This window comes from Larus michahellis, assembly GCF_964199755.1.
Source record: "Larus michahellis chromosome W unlocalized genomic scaffold, bLarMic1.1 SUPER_W_unloc_1, whole genome shotgun sequence".
In the NCBI taxonomy this organism is placed as follows: domain Eukaryota; kingdom Metazoa; phylum Chordata; class Aves; order Charadriiformes; family Laridae; genus Larus; species Larus michahellis.
Window position 1 is genome coordinate 1,306,939 of NW_027435888.1, and position 16,371 is coordinate 1,323,309.

Below are 16,371 nucleotides of genomic sequence, written 5' to 3' on the forward strand. Positions count from 1 at the left end.
GCAATACTGTATGTCCGCATATAGGAATTCCAAACATCCCACTGAGGCAGAAAATCCCGGTCTGGTTTTTTTTTCCCTTTTTTTCCTGAAGGTGAGTTTAAGCATCTACATCTGACGAATAACAACTGGAAGTAACGGTTATGCATATAAACCAAAAAAGTTGGCATTCATACATATTACACCAAAACATATTCTCTAGCTGTGCTCTGAAAACCACTGGGGTATTTTTGTCTTTTCGCATGGAAAACACCCTTACCTTCACTAAGTATCTGTGCCACCAGTGTACCAAGTTTAAAAGATTACACGCATTTTACAAAGGTCAAAGTGCAACACAACCTACCTAGAGGAGGATCATGTCACTGCCACACACGACTGATGCTCTTTGAAGCAGGAAAGTTAGCCCCTTTAGGCCCTTTAGGCAAAGCCCCTTTCGGCAACCCCACGTTTAAGGGAACCTAGTGAAGCACATGCTTTTTCCTCACTGCCCTGAGGCCCCGCGCCCCCACGCACCTTCTTCGGTCTGGGCGTTGCTGATCTGCAGGTCACAGTTGGCCGCCTTCAGCTTCTCACGGCCCATGATCTGGCACTTGAGGTCGCGGAGGGAGATGTGGAGGCCGTCGAAGGTGACTATATCGTACTTCAGCTTGGAGAAGAACTTATAATGCACAGCAGACATGGTCGGGGGAGAAGACTCGGCTGGGGGAGGTCTCAGGAAGGCCCCGCCTCCCAGCCCCACAAGGTCTCCAGCCTGGGGCTGTCAGCAATGGCGCTGGGCTGTGGCGGCGGGGCCAGCCCGGCTCCTCCCGGCAGCCCAGGCGGAGGGTGGGTGAGGGGGAGCGGCCCCTGTGGCCCTGGCTCGGCCTCCCCTCCCTCTCTGGCAGCAGACAAAACCAGTATCTGATGAAACACAAAAAATTTATTCCATGAACTGGGTGCGGAGAGCACAGCCCTGCAGCTCGCGGCTGGCACCGGCTGGGGCTTTGCTGGGAAAAACCAGGCGAGAGTCACCCTGACGTCCCACACACGTACCTCGTGCCGGGACCTGCCAACCCGTCCCTCTGCCCAGCGCCCCCACGGGATGCAGAAAGCAGCGCTGCTGGCCCTGGTGTGGTCCTGAGCCATGTCGCAGCAGACGAGTCCTTAACCAGCAGGCCTATCATGTTAAACTGACATTTGAGAAGTGATGAGACCCTAGTGGTGCACGAAAGCCTATTTTAAAAGTCGAGTTCTGTACAGGACTGCCATGGAAATTGACTGTTTGGAAAACAGTCTGTTCCCCCGCTCAATTTGCCAGCAGTCCAACCAACCCACGCTCGGATTTCTGTGCCTCGGCCTACCTTCCTTGCCCGCTAGAGTCTTGCAGGGCATTACCAGCTCAAGTGATCTAGCCCCAAAGGTAACCCTACTGAGGCGAGATCTTTCTATGAGAAACAACATCTTTCAAGGTCTTGTACATAATGGCACAGGAGGGATAAAAACCTTTTCCCGTGTCTAATTGAAAACACCTGGGTAAGTCCGGATGCTGGCACGAAACACCCCAGAATTGCCCCTAGATTGTCAGCAAATCAACAGTCAGGGATGGACCACCAGCCACATCCCTTGCCTTTGGGGATTCACAAAAGCCCAAGCCTGCTGGTGAAGTCGTTACTCACAGGAGTCGTTCCCCATTGAGGCCATGGCTCCTCGTCAGGAACAGAACAGAGGGGAAAGCTCTGGGTGACAAAGGACGCCAGGACGCGCTCCAGAAAGAGAAGATCAGCGCCAATCCCCTCACCTGAGTGCAAAGAAATAGTTGCACCCCAACAAAATAGTTAAGAAAAGAACCCCAAGCCAAACCCACAGCACAGCATCCCCCTCTACAACCGTTTCAGCTGTAGTTACAACCGCTGCACAGCTGCAGGCTGATGGCCCTGCTGGCCCTGTCACAGGACTCTCACTGACAGCAGTTACCAAGGCCCTTTTGGAAGACTGCACTGTGCGTCACCTTCACTGGAGAGGACCTGCTGCTTCCCTGTGGCTGCCTTTAGCAGCAGAGCCCTCTGGTTCTCCAGCCCACACTTTCCCACCTTGGATGCAGGAGGGACCGGCTTTCAGCCGCTGCTTTAACAGCTGCCTTTGCTGTGCTCCTCTGCTGTCTCCCTTCCTGCCGCATCAGTCAGGGTGGGCTTCTTGTCATTCCGGACTGAGCCCCCAGCACATGCTAAAGAAACAACAATTAGCAAATAGGAACTCTACCCATAGCGCCTATCTGGACAGCCTGTCAAGGTGTAATAGCTCATCCTACCCTTCCCAAGGTAGAGACCAGCCTATACTTTGATCCCGTATCTACCTACTGTACCATCTGTCCTAAAGCTCAAATCGTAATTACCTTTGCAAGAGGACGGCCGTTGAGGAGCAGTGGGCAGTAAACCATCAATGGTTGGAAAAAAGTAGCCAAGCAAGTGGCAAAGGAAGGAGCCGAGTTATCCCGAAGGCCAGCTCAGCCCAACAAAGCTCAGGGAGCTTTGGTCCTCCCTGTCTCCCTCGCAAAGCTAGAAATGGCGCTTTCACTATCCTGTGGGATAGAAGGCAAACTTTTCAGGCAGCAGCTGTGTCCTGCCGCATAGGCTCTGAACTAGCCCTGCTGAAAAAGCTGACCAGCACATTGGGCTACAAAGAAGAAGCTCCTCGGTAAAGATGGCTTCCGAGACATGCGCAAGAGAACTTGACCAGCAGTGAGCTCACCTATGCCAATGGGTCTATTGTTACAAGAAACCAGATGGAAACCAGCTGAAATCCACCAAGGTGCAACGAAAGAGTGCAAACTCAGCTACTAAATATGAATTAAGCGTGCTTGCAAAGCGGGTCACGTCAACAACTCCTCCAAAGTGAATGGTAACAGGCGACCTCATGGCCAAGGCCAATAGGTTTCCTAGACTGTGACAATGCATATGTGAATCGCCTTAGGGTGGCACATAAGGGAGCAAGAATTGTAACACGGGGTCCTTCTCGGGCTCCCAGCCGAGAGGCGCCTTTACGGCTGGCAATAAGAAGGGGGTTTAGCTAATGTGTACGTCTGCTGCCTTCTTCCCTGTACCCACGCAGGAACTAGAAGAGAAGAAAAGTGCAAGCGTTTTACCGTTTCTGTAGAAGTTCAGGTCAACATTTAAACAGCCAAAGCTCTGAAGAGTTACGCTGACCCTTACGTAGGCACTTCTTTTGTCTCCCTTTGAGAGATAACTAAGCACATTCCCTCCTAGCCACAGTCTAGCATCCAGAAGCATGCAGAACACGCAGACAAACCTCCACCATTTTTTCAGGGATGTTTCGAGTCATGCGATACTTAGTGCAGGAGTTCACCAAATGTCACTAAACTCGGAGACTTTGACCCAGCCAGCCACGGCCATGGGGCTTCAGCTCACCATTTGTGTGTCAGAGCCATCAGACGGACGACCCTGTCCTCCTTGAGACACCCCTTGGGGCAGGCTCTGCACTGCTCCATCGCTCACCAAAACCAGGGGCGGAGGAAGGCTGCCCTGGTGGCCTCCAAAAGAGTCAGCTCACCTGGGCTCCTCTGCGGCCACCGGGCATCTTTGCTGTCAGGCGGCTCTCCGCGCTGCTCTGCCAGCTTAACCAGCACCTCTTGCCCTCCATCTCTTCCCGCTCCTCACCAGCACTTCTCCTCCCTCCCCTCCCTGACCAGCTCCCCCCTGCTCTCCCCGGCCCTCTGGCCCTTCCCGCCCCTCTCCCCCCACCCCGCCGCCCTCTCCCAACCTTCTCTCCCTCCCTGACCTCCTCCTCCCGGCCCCAGCCGTGCTCCAGGGCCTGGCCCTGGGCCAGGGCAGCCCTGGGGAGGCGGCCATGGTTCCCGTGGGGTCAGAGGGCAGGAGGGGGCGCCCCGGGGCACGCTGGGAGTTGTGGACCCGGCAGGAGGCTCCCGGTGGCCATCTTGTGTCGGCTGAGGGGAGGCTGGCACAGGCCGACAGGACAGATCTGCAGAGCCGGGAGCTGCGGTGAGTCCTGGGCCCTTGGGCTCCTGTCAGCCCTCTTCTGCCTCCCTGTTCCTCCCTGCCCTTCCCCTTTCCCTCTGGGTCCTGTTTTTCGCCTCCCTGTACCTCCCTTCCTCTCTCCTGCTGTGCTCTGCTCCCTGTCGCCCTTTCTCTTCTCTCCAAGTCCCTCTCTCTCTCTGTCATCCTTCCTCTCCCTCTACTTTTCCCGTCGCCCTTCTTTCCTGCTCCCTGGGCCTCTTGGTTTCTCTCTCTCTCTTCTGCACAGAGGCCCCAGGCTGAGTGTGCAGCTCGCACTGTGCAGTGAGGTCAAACCCATGTGGCTACTGGACAGACCTCTCTCTCCCTGCTGAGCACAGAGTAACTAGGTTTGTGGTTTTTTTAGCTGCCTCAATTAAGCGACTCCAGTTAGATAGGATGAACCCTGGCTTCAAAGTTTTACTCTGTTCTTTTTTTACTCTGTGACCAGTTAATGAATATATGCCACTATTATGCCCAGTAGTGGCACCCCGCAGAGAAGCTCTGGGAACACGTCACTTGGCTGATGCAGAATCTCTTGGGCGATGGCTTTAATAACAGTGGATGTGCATCCCTACTCAAAACAGAAAGAAAACCAACAGCCACCTAATAAACCAGAAGTTAAAGATGGCAACAAAGAACCACTTGCCGCTCGCTCGGGCCTTCCCAATACGAGAAGAATCGGAAGAGAAAAGGCAAGACTCTTGGGTTGAGACAAAGGCAGTTTAACAGAACAGCAAATGGAACAAGAAAATAACAACAGTAACACGGACAGAGGAATGTACAAACACGATTACGGAACCGCCGCTCACCAACCGGACCCGGGACGCCCCAGCCTGCTCCCCAGCAGCGACTTCCTGGCCCCTCCTCTGGCAGCTCCACCTGGCCATGGCTCACATGGGATGGAATACCTGTGTCCCTGATGGAGCCCGGGGAGAATTAACCCCGTCCCTGCCGTCACCAGGACAATGACTTGCTTCCTTCTCCAGGAGACCTGGCTCTGCCCCACATGCCCACTGGGGCACGTCCTCACATGGTCACACAGCGCCGCTAACATTGGGGTTTTCCTCTCCTGGGCACTTTCCACACCACTCCAGACCCACCCTGTCTCTCTCCCACCTTCCCCGCCATCTGCCCAGCCCAGCCCAAAAGAGCCCCCTGGTCTGGGCTGGCCCCACAGCAGTGCTCCCCACAGGGAACTGCAGAACTCTGGGCACTCCCCCCACAGCCCCAGCCCCTCTGAAGGGCACCGCAGCTGCTGGGGGCAGAGAGGGCTCTCAGCCTCCCCATCACCCCAGGGCTGGAGCTGGCCCCAAGGGCCAGCAGAGGCCACTCACTCTCTGGCTCTCCTGCCTTCAGCTGCAGCTGATCCCCAGCCCAAACTGCCTTTGCCCTGCTCTGCCTCCCCGCCTGCCCTGCTCCCCAGGACAGCAGGAGACTCCTGGCCCTGGGGCTCCTCAGGCAGCTCCCGCATCTCTCCAGTCTCCATTCCCTCTGCCTGCTGCATCTTCGCTGCCTCCCACGGCCCTGCAGAGTCCTGGCTTGTGGGTACCTGGATTTAGTGATTTGTCCTGGGGGGACCTTTCTCTGCGACTTAAACTCTTCTGTGTCTCCATTCACTTCCCAACCCAGAGAACATGGAGTGTCCCCGTCCCCTCCTGACCACTCCAGATTCCTTTCCACATGGATTGAAATCTGCCATCAGCCCCATCATACCTGTGACAGCCTGAGGAATGTTACTGGGAGGTCATGTACCGTCTCTACTGCCCCTCTACGCAAAGAAGAGAGCCTTCAACTAAGTCTCGGTGTCTAAAATATGCCAGTGCTACTGTGACATTGTTTCCCAAAACAAGGTGGAAAGACGCTTGGGAAGTCCAGTTCCTTAGGCTTGTTCGTAGCCAAAACTGTATCAAGCAGACCCAGCCATCAGGCACCACACTCAGGAGATCCCTTTTTATTGTAGAGATGCTCTTAGGGAGGAAAGAGTTGACACATGGTTCTTCAAGGATGAGACAGAACAGGAAAGAGCCTCAAGAGAAGTGCTATGAACCCAAGCAATTACTTCAAAGTATAATTATCAGAGAAAAAAATAATGGCTGAAGCCTGGCCTAGAGTAAACTTATAGCATGACACAGAGAACGGGAGGCACATTACTTTTACTGCCTCAGGATCCATCAGATGAGTTTCTTCAGGGCATCCTTGAGCTCCCGGTTCCTCATGCTGTAGATGAGGGGGTTCACTGCTGGAGGCACCACCAAGTACACAACAGCCATCACCACATTGAGGGATGGGGAGGAGATGGAGGGGGGCTTCAGGTGGGCAACCATGCCAGTGCTGATAAACAGTGAGACCACAGCCAGGTGAGGGAGGCACGTGGAAAAGGCTTTCTGCCGACCCTGCTGCGAGGGGATCTTCAGCGCAGCCCTGAAGATCTGCACATAGGACACCACAATGAAAACAAAACACACAAAGAATAAACAGGCACTAAATACAATTAGCTCAACTTCCCTGAGGTAGGATTGTGAGCAGGAGAGCTTGAGGATCTGGGGGATTTCACAGAAGAACTGGTCTAGGCCATTGCCTTGGCAGAGAGGTATTGAAAATGTATTGGCAGTGTGCAGCAGACCACGGAGAAAGCCACTGCCCCAGGCAGCTGCTGCCATGTGGACACAAGCTCTGCTGCCCAGGAGGGACCCATAGTGCAGGGGTTTGCAGATGGCAACGTAGCGGTCGTAGGCCATGACGGTGAGAAGACAAAAGTCTGCTGACATCAAGAAGGCAAAGAAAAAGACCTGGGAAACACATCCCATGTAGGAGATGGTCCTGGTGTCCCAGAGGGAATTGGCCATGGCTTTGGGAACAGTGGTGGAGATGGCACCTAGGTCGAGGAGGGCGAGGTTGAGGAGGAAGAAGTACATGGGGGTGTGGAGGCGGTGGTCACAGGCTACGGCAGTGATGATGAGGCCATTGCCCAGGAGGGCAGCCAGGTAGATGCCCAGGAAGAGCCAGAAGTGCAAGAGCTGCAGCTCCCGCGTGTCTGCGAATGCCAGGAGGAGGAAGTGGGTGATGGAGCTGCCGTTGGACATCTGATCCCTCTGCACATGGGGGCCTGTCCAAGGAGGAAAAGACAGTGAAGAATGAGGACAGACAGGTCGGAGTAGAACCTGTTGCACTGGTCACAGTAGAGCCCCCCAAATGACCTCCGTCCATGCAGGAAGGCGTTTGTGCAGATCCTGGTGTGATGCCTGGTTTGTGCTGGCTGAGGGTGCAATGGGGAGCAGGGGACTCTGCTGTGGGCTCCAGAGGAGTCAGTCGTGCTGTGCAGCAAGAGGCAGAGAGGAACCAGGAGTGATCGCAGGGTAACTCTATCCCCGATATAAAAGAGCTTTTCACCACTGTCACTCCCAGGTCCCCTGGCTGCAGAACAGAGCTGGCGGGGGTTGTTTTGTTTTCTTTTGTTTTTCTCCTGTTACCCCTGTCCCACCTGAAGAGTCATGTTTGAAGGTAGAAATCCCTGGCATTTCTGCTACCCTACGAGTGCTATTGTGAGAGTCCTGGGAGGCAATAGGACAGTCCCTTAGCGCAGAAGGAGGAGAGCTGGTCTCTCCATCTGTCCTGCTCTCAGCTGCTTTTTGCCAGCACTGCTTTGGTCTGGAGGATGATCCCATGGAGAGCAGAGGAGTCCAGTTCCAAAGTGCAGATCTCCAAACTCCCCTCCCCAGGGAAGAGCTGTCAGCTTTTGGATGCCTAGAAGATGGGGTGCCCTTTGTGGAGAGTTAACGTTATCCCCACCCCATGGACTGCATTGCCTAGAGACCCAGAGGTTAGAAGAGGGCTTGGGCACCAGGGACACATCTGCATGGCAGGACCTGCAGGGTCAGTTGCTGAGCTGCTGCTGAAGCCCCCACCCCAGAGAGACTGAAAACAAGAGCAACAGCAGCAGCAGAAGGGATGGGTGGAGAAGCAAGGAGAAATGCCCCGATGCTTCTGCCAAGGGAAACAAGGCCAGGGAGGGACAGAGGGTGCTCAGGAGAGTCCCTTCTGCTGCAGCTATGGCCACAGATGAGACCCTGCTCTGAAGGACAGCCCTGGGCACCCCTGGCTGCACACCCGCCTTCATGCCCCTGCAACCATCCCCAGGAGAAGGCAGCCACCATGTCCTGTCCCTCTGACGGTGCTGCAGGGAAGCCCTGCTCTGCAGCACACCCTTCTCCTCCTCTACACCAGAGAAAGATCCCACAGGCTGTGGGCTACGACAGCTTTATGAGAACCCTTCAGGATCGGCAGCGGCATTGCCCTGCAGCCTCACACTTACCGGGCAGAGGGCTGGGAAGCTTTCTCCCACAGTGAGCTCTCAGCTCTCCTCCCCATCACGACTGCCTTCACGCTCTCTCTGCATTGATGGTCCCATCCTCGGTGCCTGCAGGCAGCGCCCTCAGCCCTGCTGCCCATTGCACAGGAGCTGCTCCTGGGCAGAGCTGTCTCTCTGCAGCACTGGTTGCCATGAGCTTCCTCCATCCCAGGAGGTGGGCTCAGCAGAGGAGCAGCCCAAGGCATTTTAATGACCCCTCGGGTGGGTTTGGGGCAGAGTCCCTGAACCTCAGACACTGAGAGGAAGTTGAAGAAACTGCTCAAGATGACAAACTCAGATGTAAACTCCAAGGTTTCTTAATGGGTCCCACTGAGGACCATTACCAACAAAGCCTCCCCCGGGGGCTTGTTAGAGCAGAAAACTGGAGGCAATAATGACAGGTAGGTAAAGGGAAATTAAAGGTGGCTCTGATGCTGAGCAAACTTAAGGTGTTACTCCTTCGGTGTCCCATACCTGCACCTCTTTCTTTGAAGGGACCTAATTGTCTTTTTGATTTCACCCCAATGTCTCACTACCCTTACTGATATCTCTCCATCCTCCCTGGCTGTTCCTGGAAAGACAAAGCCATGGGCTGGTCCAGCCTCCCCCTCGGTGTCCTCTTGTACCACAGCACTGCCCTCGGGGTGACAGTTTCTTCTGGTCATTTCTGGTCTCAACCTCCCAGTCCAAACTTTGTGGCATCCTTCCTTTCTCCTGCTTTTTTTTCCACCATGAAGAAAAGCTCCAGCACCTCTGAAACCACCTTCAAGCAGTTACAGGTTATGACTGTGACGCTCTGAGCCCCCACTTCACCAGGCTGAAGGAGACCAGGATCCCCAGCCTCCCCTCACGGGGCGTGTGCTTGAGGCCATGAATCCCATATTGGCAGAGCTTCTCTGGACACTCTCCATTCCTCCCCACTTGTCTAGAACAGGAAGCCCCAGTGAGGGGCACACGAGCCCTGAGGTGACCACTCCAGGTTTCAGTGGAGTGAGATGACAGCTCCCCTGATGTGGGTGACCCACGCTCCTCCTAATGCAGCGTCCTCCCTACAATATGAACCACCTGTCCCCTACAATACCACCTACAATATAGAAACACCTGCCTTTGAGGTTTCAAAGATCATTTGGTACCAATAATGCGCTACTTTTTGCAAAAAGAGATACATCTCAATTATATTGGTTAGCCTTTATGTCTGTTTAGAATCACAGAATCATAGAATGTGTTGGGTTGGAAGGGACCTCTAAAGGCCACCTAGTCCAACCCCCCCTGCAGTAAGCAGGGACATCTTCAACTAGATCAGGTTGCTCAGAGCTTCATCCAGCCTGGCCTTGAACACCTCCAGGGATGGGGCCTCCACCCCCTCTCTGGGCAACCTGGGCCAGTGTCTCACCACCCTCATGGTAAAGAACTTCTTCCCAATGTCTAATCTCAACCCACCCTGCTCTAGTTTAAACCATTGCCCCTTGTCCTATGGCTACATGCCCTTGCAAACAGACCCTCCCCCGCTTTCTTGTAGGCCCCCTTCAGGTACTGGAAGGCCACTATCAGGTCTCCTCATAGCCTTCTCTTCTCCAGGCTGAACAAGCCTAACTGTATCAGACTGTCTTCGTAGGAGAGGTGCTCCAGCCCTCAGATCATCTTTGTGGCCTCCTCTGGACCTGCTCCAACAGGTCCATATCCTTCTTGTGCTGAGGGCTCCAGACCTGGACACACTACTCCAGATGGGGTCTCACGAGAGCAGAGGAGAGGGGCAGAATCACCTCTCTGGATCTGCTGGCCACAGTTCTGTTGTTGCAGCCCTGGATGCGATTGGCCTTCTGGGTTGCAGGCTCACGTTGTTGGCTCATGTCCAGCTTTTCACCTACCAGTACCCCCCAGGCTTTTTTCCGCAAGGCTACTCTCTATCACATCATCCCCCAGCCTGTATTGATAACCAGGATTGTCCCGACCCAAGTATAGGACGTTGCACTTGGTCTTCTTGAACTTCATAAGGTTTGCTCAGGCACACCTCTCCAGGTCGTCCAGGTCCCTCTGGATGACATCCCCTCCCTCTGGCCTGTAAACTGCAACACTCAGCTTGGTGTCATCGGCAAACTTGCTGAGGGTTCACTTGATCCCACTGTCTATGTCATTGATGAAGATATTAAACAGCACTGGTCCCAAGACAGATCCCTGAGGGACACCACTTTTCACCCCTCTGCATCTGGGCATCGAGCCATTGACCACTACTCTCTGGATGCGACCCTCCAGCCAGTTCCTTATCCACCGAACAGTCCTCCCATCAAATCCGTAGTCTCCAACTCAGAGAGAAGGATGTTGTGGGGGACCATGTCAAAGGCCTTGCAGAAGTTCAGACAGAGGATATCCATTGCACTTCCCTTGTCCACTGATGCAGTCACTCCATTGGAGAAAGCCGCCAGGTTGGTGAGGCAGGACTTGCCCCCGGTGAAGCCATGCTGGCTCTCTTGAATCACCTCCCTGTCCTCCACGTGCCTTAGCATAGCTGCTAGGGGGATCTGTGCTGTGATCTACCCAGGCACGAAGGTGACGCTGACAGGGCGGTAGTTCCGGGGTCCTCCTTTCTACCCTTTTTAAAAATGGCTGTAATGTTTCCCTTCTGCCAGTCACCGGGAACTTTACCTGACTGCCATGACTTTTCCAATATCATGGAGAGTGTCTTGGCAACTACATCAGCCAATTCCCTCAGGGCTCTGGGGTGCATCAGGCCCCATGGACTTGTGTATGTTCACGTTCCTCAGGTGGTCACAAACTTTGTCTTCACTTACAGTGGGAGGGACTTTGTCCCCCAGGTCCCCGTCTTGAAGTCCTTCAACTTGGGAGGTGTGAGGAGAGAGGCTGCCAGTGAAGACTAAGGCAAAAACAATTGTTGAGAACCTCAGCCTTCTCCTCATCTGTTGTTACCAGTTTGACATTCTCAGTCATCAGGGAGGGCACGCTTTCTTTAACCTTCCTTTTCTGCTTTGACCAGCAGGTCCCAACTCAGCCATGCTGGTCTCTTCCCTTTCTTGCTTGATGCCTTTCTTACACCTGGGGATCGAGAGCCCTTGTGCTCTATGGAAAGCGTCCTTGAAGATCTGCCAGCTCTCTTCTGCCCCCTTGTCCCTGAGGACCGTTTCCCAGGGGGTCCTATTGACTAACTCTACGATGATCCGGAGGTTTGCTTTCCTAAAGTTCAAGGTCCTGACTACGCCCTTGTCTGACACGTATCCCTTAGGACTGTGAACTCCACCAGTGCGTGGTCACTGCACACCAGGCTGCCTCCAATCTTGACATCTCCAATGATCTCACTTGCATTGGTGACTGTCAGGTCCAGTATGGCATCCCCTCGGGCAGGGCTGTCTATTTCCTGTCTTAGGAAGTTGTCGTCGAGGCACTCCAGGAACCTCCTGGATTGTCTACAGCTCACCGTCTTACTTTTCCAGCAGGTGCCAGGGTGATTGAAATCCCCCAGCAGGATGAGAGCCTTCAAGCGCGATGCCCCCTGTAGCTGCAGGAAGAAGGCTTCATCAGCAGGTTCCCCTTGATCAGGCGGCCTGTAGTAGACACCAACCACCAGGTTCCCCTTATTTCCTCGGTCTCTAATGCCTACCCATAAGCTTTTGACTTCCTCTTGGCTGTTCTTTAGGGACATCTCTTCACACTCTATCCCTTGCTTAACAGAGAGGGCAACACCTCTGCCCCTCCTTCCTCAACAGCTTGTAGCCATTGATAGCCACACTCCAGCCATAGGATTCGTCCCACCAGGTTTCAGTAATGGCCACTAGGTCATATCTTTCCAGCAGCATGGTAGTTTCCAGCTCCTCCTGTTTGTTACCCATGTTGCGTGCGTTTGTGTAGAGGCACTTCAGCTGGGCTGTTGCCTGTGTTACCTTCTTAGAGGAGATCACCTTGAGGTGTTTCATGGGTGTTTCCCTGTTGACTCCAACAACCTCAGAAGCCCCTGGCTCGTCTCTGTAAGACTTTGACTATGATGCAGTGTTCCCAGCATGCCCCCAGGTGTCCTGGTTCCGGTGGGGATAGGGTTAACTTTTCCTGGTATTCCATGCCATGTGAGCCACGCCCACCCTGAGCTGCCGGGGGAGGGGGCAGGAAGTTGCTGCTTAAAAGCGGGCTGGGGCGTCCCGGGTCCGGCCGGTCGGCGAGCGGCGGGGAGCGGCGGTTCCGTAATCGCGTTTGTATATTCCCCTATCCGTGTTGGTGTTGTTGTTGTTTGCCTGTTCCCTTTGCTGTTCTGTTAAACTGCCTTTGTCCCAACCCAAGAGTCTTGCCTTTTCTTACGATCCTTCCTGTATTAGGAAGGCACGTGCGAGCGGCACGTGGTTCTTTGTTGCCATCTGAGGCTAAACCACGACAGTCCTTTTTGGCGCCCAACGTGGGGCTTGAAGGGTTGAGATAACGACAGAATCCAACTAGAACGTGGAAAAAAACGGTTTTGGTTTTTTTTTTTTTTCTTGTATGCATTTATTTTATTAGGTAAGTAGTCACTGGTCATCATGTTGCTTGGTTTGTTCTCATGGCTGTGTTACATAAATTCCTATATGGCTTATGTACTCCCTGCGATGCTGCTTACCATGTCTGGAAGAGGGATGAGGATTATCATTCTGCTGTCCTGTGCGATATCTGTTTATGATATGATAACATCACTGTTCAGACGGCTATTTTGGGGTGTTTATGTGGTTTTGTTGTCCTGTCCGTACATAGGACACCGTCTCTCAGAATTTGTTAATAGTTTCCCCAGCCCTTTTGCCTCCCTTTTCTCCTTCGGGTCAGGTATGACAGCTTTTGAGAATCTTGAATATCCTTGGGATACTCAAACTAGTGTGTTCCTAGTGCTATGTCTCCTGAATACGTTCCAGGTCTTGTTTAGGGTTAAGCGACTATTTAAGACTACCACCCGGAGATCTGCTCCGAGGCTGGATAGTCAGGGGTGGCATGGCATGTGGGAGAGCATGGGCAGGTACCTAGAGAACTACTCACCTCCAATGGTCTGGGACTTCACCCCTGAACAATTACAGGACCCTGATAAAGTGGTAGAATATTTGAAGGGAAAATGCTGTGGCTGTTCTAGAGAGGCACAACTCACCGCGCTGTGCTGGGCCCTGGCCAGTATCTACCAGGCACTGCTCAGAATTATGCAGCACCCTCAAGGGGAGGAGATGGAAACCAGACCGGTGGCCCCTGCGGCTGCTGCAGCCCCTGCGGCAGACACTGCGGCTACTGCAACCCCTGCGGCAGACACTGCGGCTACTGCAACCCCCGTGGTAGCCACTGCCACTGAACCAGAGAACCAACCCGTGCCGGTATCAGTTGCCCCCATACAGAAGAAGAAGTACACAAAGAAATCAGTTCGCTTAGTAAGAGATGATGATGAACCAGGGCCATCACGAGAGCAGGAGGAAGAGGCAGAACCAGAGATAATTACTCGATCCCTATCCTTGAGTGAGCTGTGGGATATGCGAAAAGATTTCAGCCGACTTTCAGGCGAGCACATTGTCACCTGGCTGCTCCGGTGCTGGGATAATGGGGCCAGTAGCCTGGAATTAGAGGGTAGGGAGGCCAGGCAGCTGGGATCCCTGTCTAGGGAAGGCGGCATTGACAAGGCGATTGGGAAAAAGACCCAAGCCCTCAGCCTCTGGAAACGACTCCTGTTAGGCGTGAGGGAGAGGTACCCCTTCAGTGAGGATGTTGTATGTCAGCCAAGCAAGTGGACTACCATGGAAAGAGGTATCCAGTACCTGAGAGAATTAGCCGTGCGGGAGATGATTTATTATGACTTGGACAATGCCGACTTACCCACAGACCCTGATGAGGTGCGATGCACAAGGCCCATGTGGCGGAAGTTTGTACGGAGCGCACCATCGTCATATGCCAACTCCCTGGCAGTAATGGAATGGAAAGGTGAAGAGGGACCAACGGTGGATGAGGTAGCTGGCCGGCTCCGGCGATATGAAGAAAGTCTCTCTTCCCCCCTTGTCTCAGCTGTGGAGAAACTGTCGCGGAAGGTCCAGCAACTCGAAGAGAATATGTCCTACTCCCCACCTGCACGGGCCAGTGTCTCAGCTATTAGAAGCAGGCATTTCCCCACTCAAGAGAGAGAGTACAGAGGGTACACACCACGAGGCACCCTGTGGTTCTACCTGCGGGACCACGGAGAGGACATGAGGAAGTGGGATGGACAACCTACTTCGATCCTGCGGACACGGGTACAGGAGTTGCAAGGAAGGACAACCACAAAAGGGGATCCCTCCAGGAAAAGTGCCGCCCCAGTTTCCAGTGGGCCGTTCCCCAGACAAAGCAGAAGGCCTGATCTTGCTTCTGATCCTCTTGAAGGAACTTCCAAGTCATTTATGCAAGAAGTGAGTAATGGATACTATGACGAGTATTAGGGGGGCCCTGCCTCCGGCCAGGTGGAGGAAAGGGACAACCGGGTTTATTGGACGGTGTGGATTCGATGGCCTGGCACATCAGACCCACAGGAGTATAAGGCTCTAGTGGACATGGGTGCGCAGTGTACTTTAATACCATCAAACTATAGAGGGGCAGAACCCATTTGTATTTCTGGGGTGACAGGGGGATCCCAAGAGTTGACTGTACTGGAGGCAGAAGTGAGCCTAACTGGGAATGAGTGGCAAAAACATCCCATTGTGACTGGCCCAGAGGCTCCATGCATCCTTGGTATAGATTACCTCAGGAGAGGGTATTTTAAGGACCCAAAAGGGTACCTCTGGGCCTTTGGCATAGCTGCTTTGGAGACGGAGGAAGTTAAACAGTTGTCTGCCTTGCCTGGTCTCTCGGAGGATTCTTCTGTTGTGGGGTTGTTGAGGGTCGAAGAACAACAGGTGCCGATTGCTACCACAACGGTGCATCGGCGGCAGTATCGCACTAACCGAGACTCTCTGATTCCCATCCATGAGCTGATTCGTCAACTAGAGGTTCAAGGAGTGATCAGCAAGACTCGCTCACCCTTTAACAGTCCCATATGGCCCGTGCGAAAATCTAATGGAGAGTGGAGGCTAACTGTAGACTATCGTGGTCTGAATGAAGTCATGCCACGGCTGAGTGCTGCCGTGCCGGACATGCTAGAACTCCAGTACGAACTGGAGTCCAAGGCAGCCAAGTGGTATGCCACGATTGATATAGCGAATGCATTCTTCTCAATCCCTTTGGCAGCAGAGTGCAGGCCACAGTTTGCTTTCACTTGGAGGGGCGTCCAATACACCTGGAATCGACTGCCCCAGGGGTGGAAACACACCAGGCAACAGGTCAGAGGCCCTCACTAGCGCCCTGTCCCCCTAACCCTGACGTGTTATCCCACAGCTGGTCACAGACAAGCCTGATATTAACATCCCCCTCCCCCTTCACATCTAGTTTAAAGCCCTGTCGATCAGCCCCACAATCTCTTGAGCAAAGACCCTCTTCCCCCTTTGAGAAAGGTGTCTCCCAGGTGATGCCAGCAAGCCCGGTGCCATGTAGGCCATCCCATCCCATTGTCGACAAAATTGAAATTGTGGTGGTGACACCAGCCACGGAGCCATGTATTAATAGACTGGATCCGTCTGTTTCTTCCAACGTCACTGCCTGCAACTGGAAGGAGTGAGGAAAAAATAACCCGTGTCCCAGATTCCCTCACCAACCTTCCCAAGGCCCTGAAGTCCCCCTTGATTGCTCTTGGTCTATGAGTCACAGCTTCCTCTCCACCTACAAGGAAGATCAGTAATGGGTAATAGGCTGAGGACTGTATCAAGCGAGGAAGTTTCCTGGTGATGTCCTTCACCCGGGCTCCAGGAAGACAGCAGACTTCTCTATGAGGAGGGTCTACCCGGCATATTGGACCCTCTGGTCTCCTCAGGAAGGAGTCACCAACGACCATAACCCTTCTTTTCTTCCTTGGGGTTGTGGTTGTGATACGGGCAGTACACCATTCTGACTGTGGAGACATCTCTGGTGTGGACTGCCCATCATCCACATCCTCATTTGACTGGACTTCCTCAA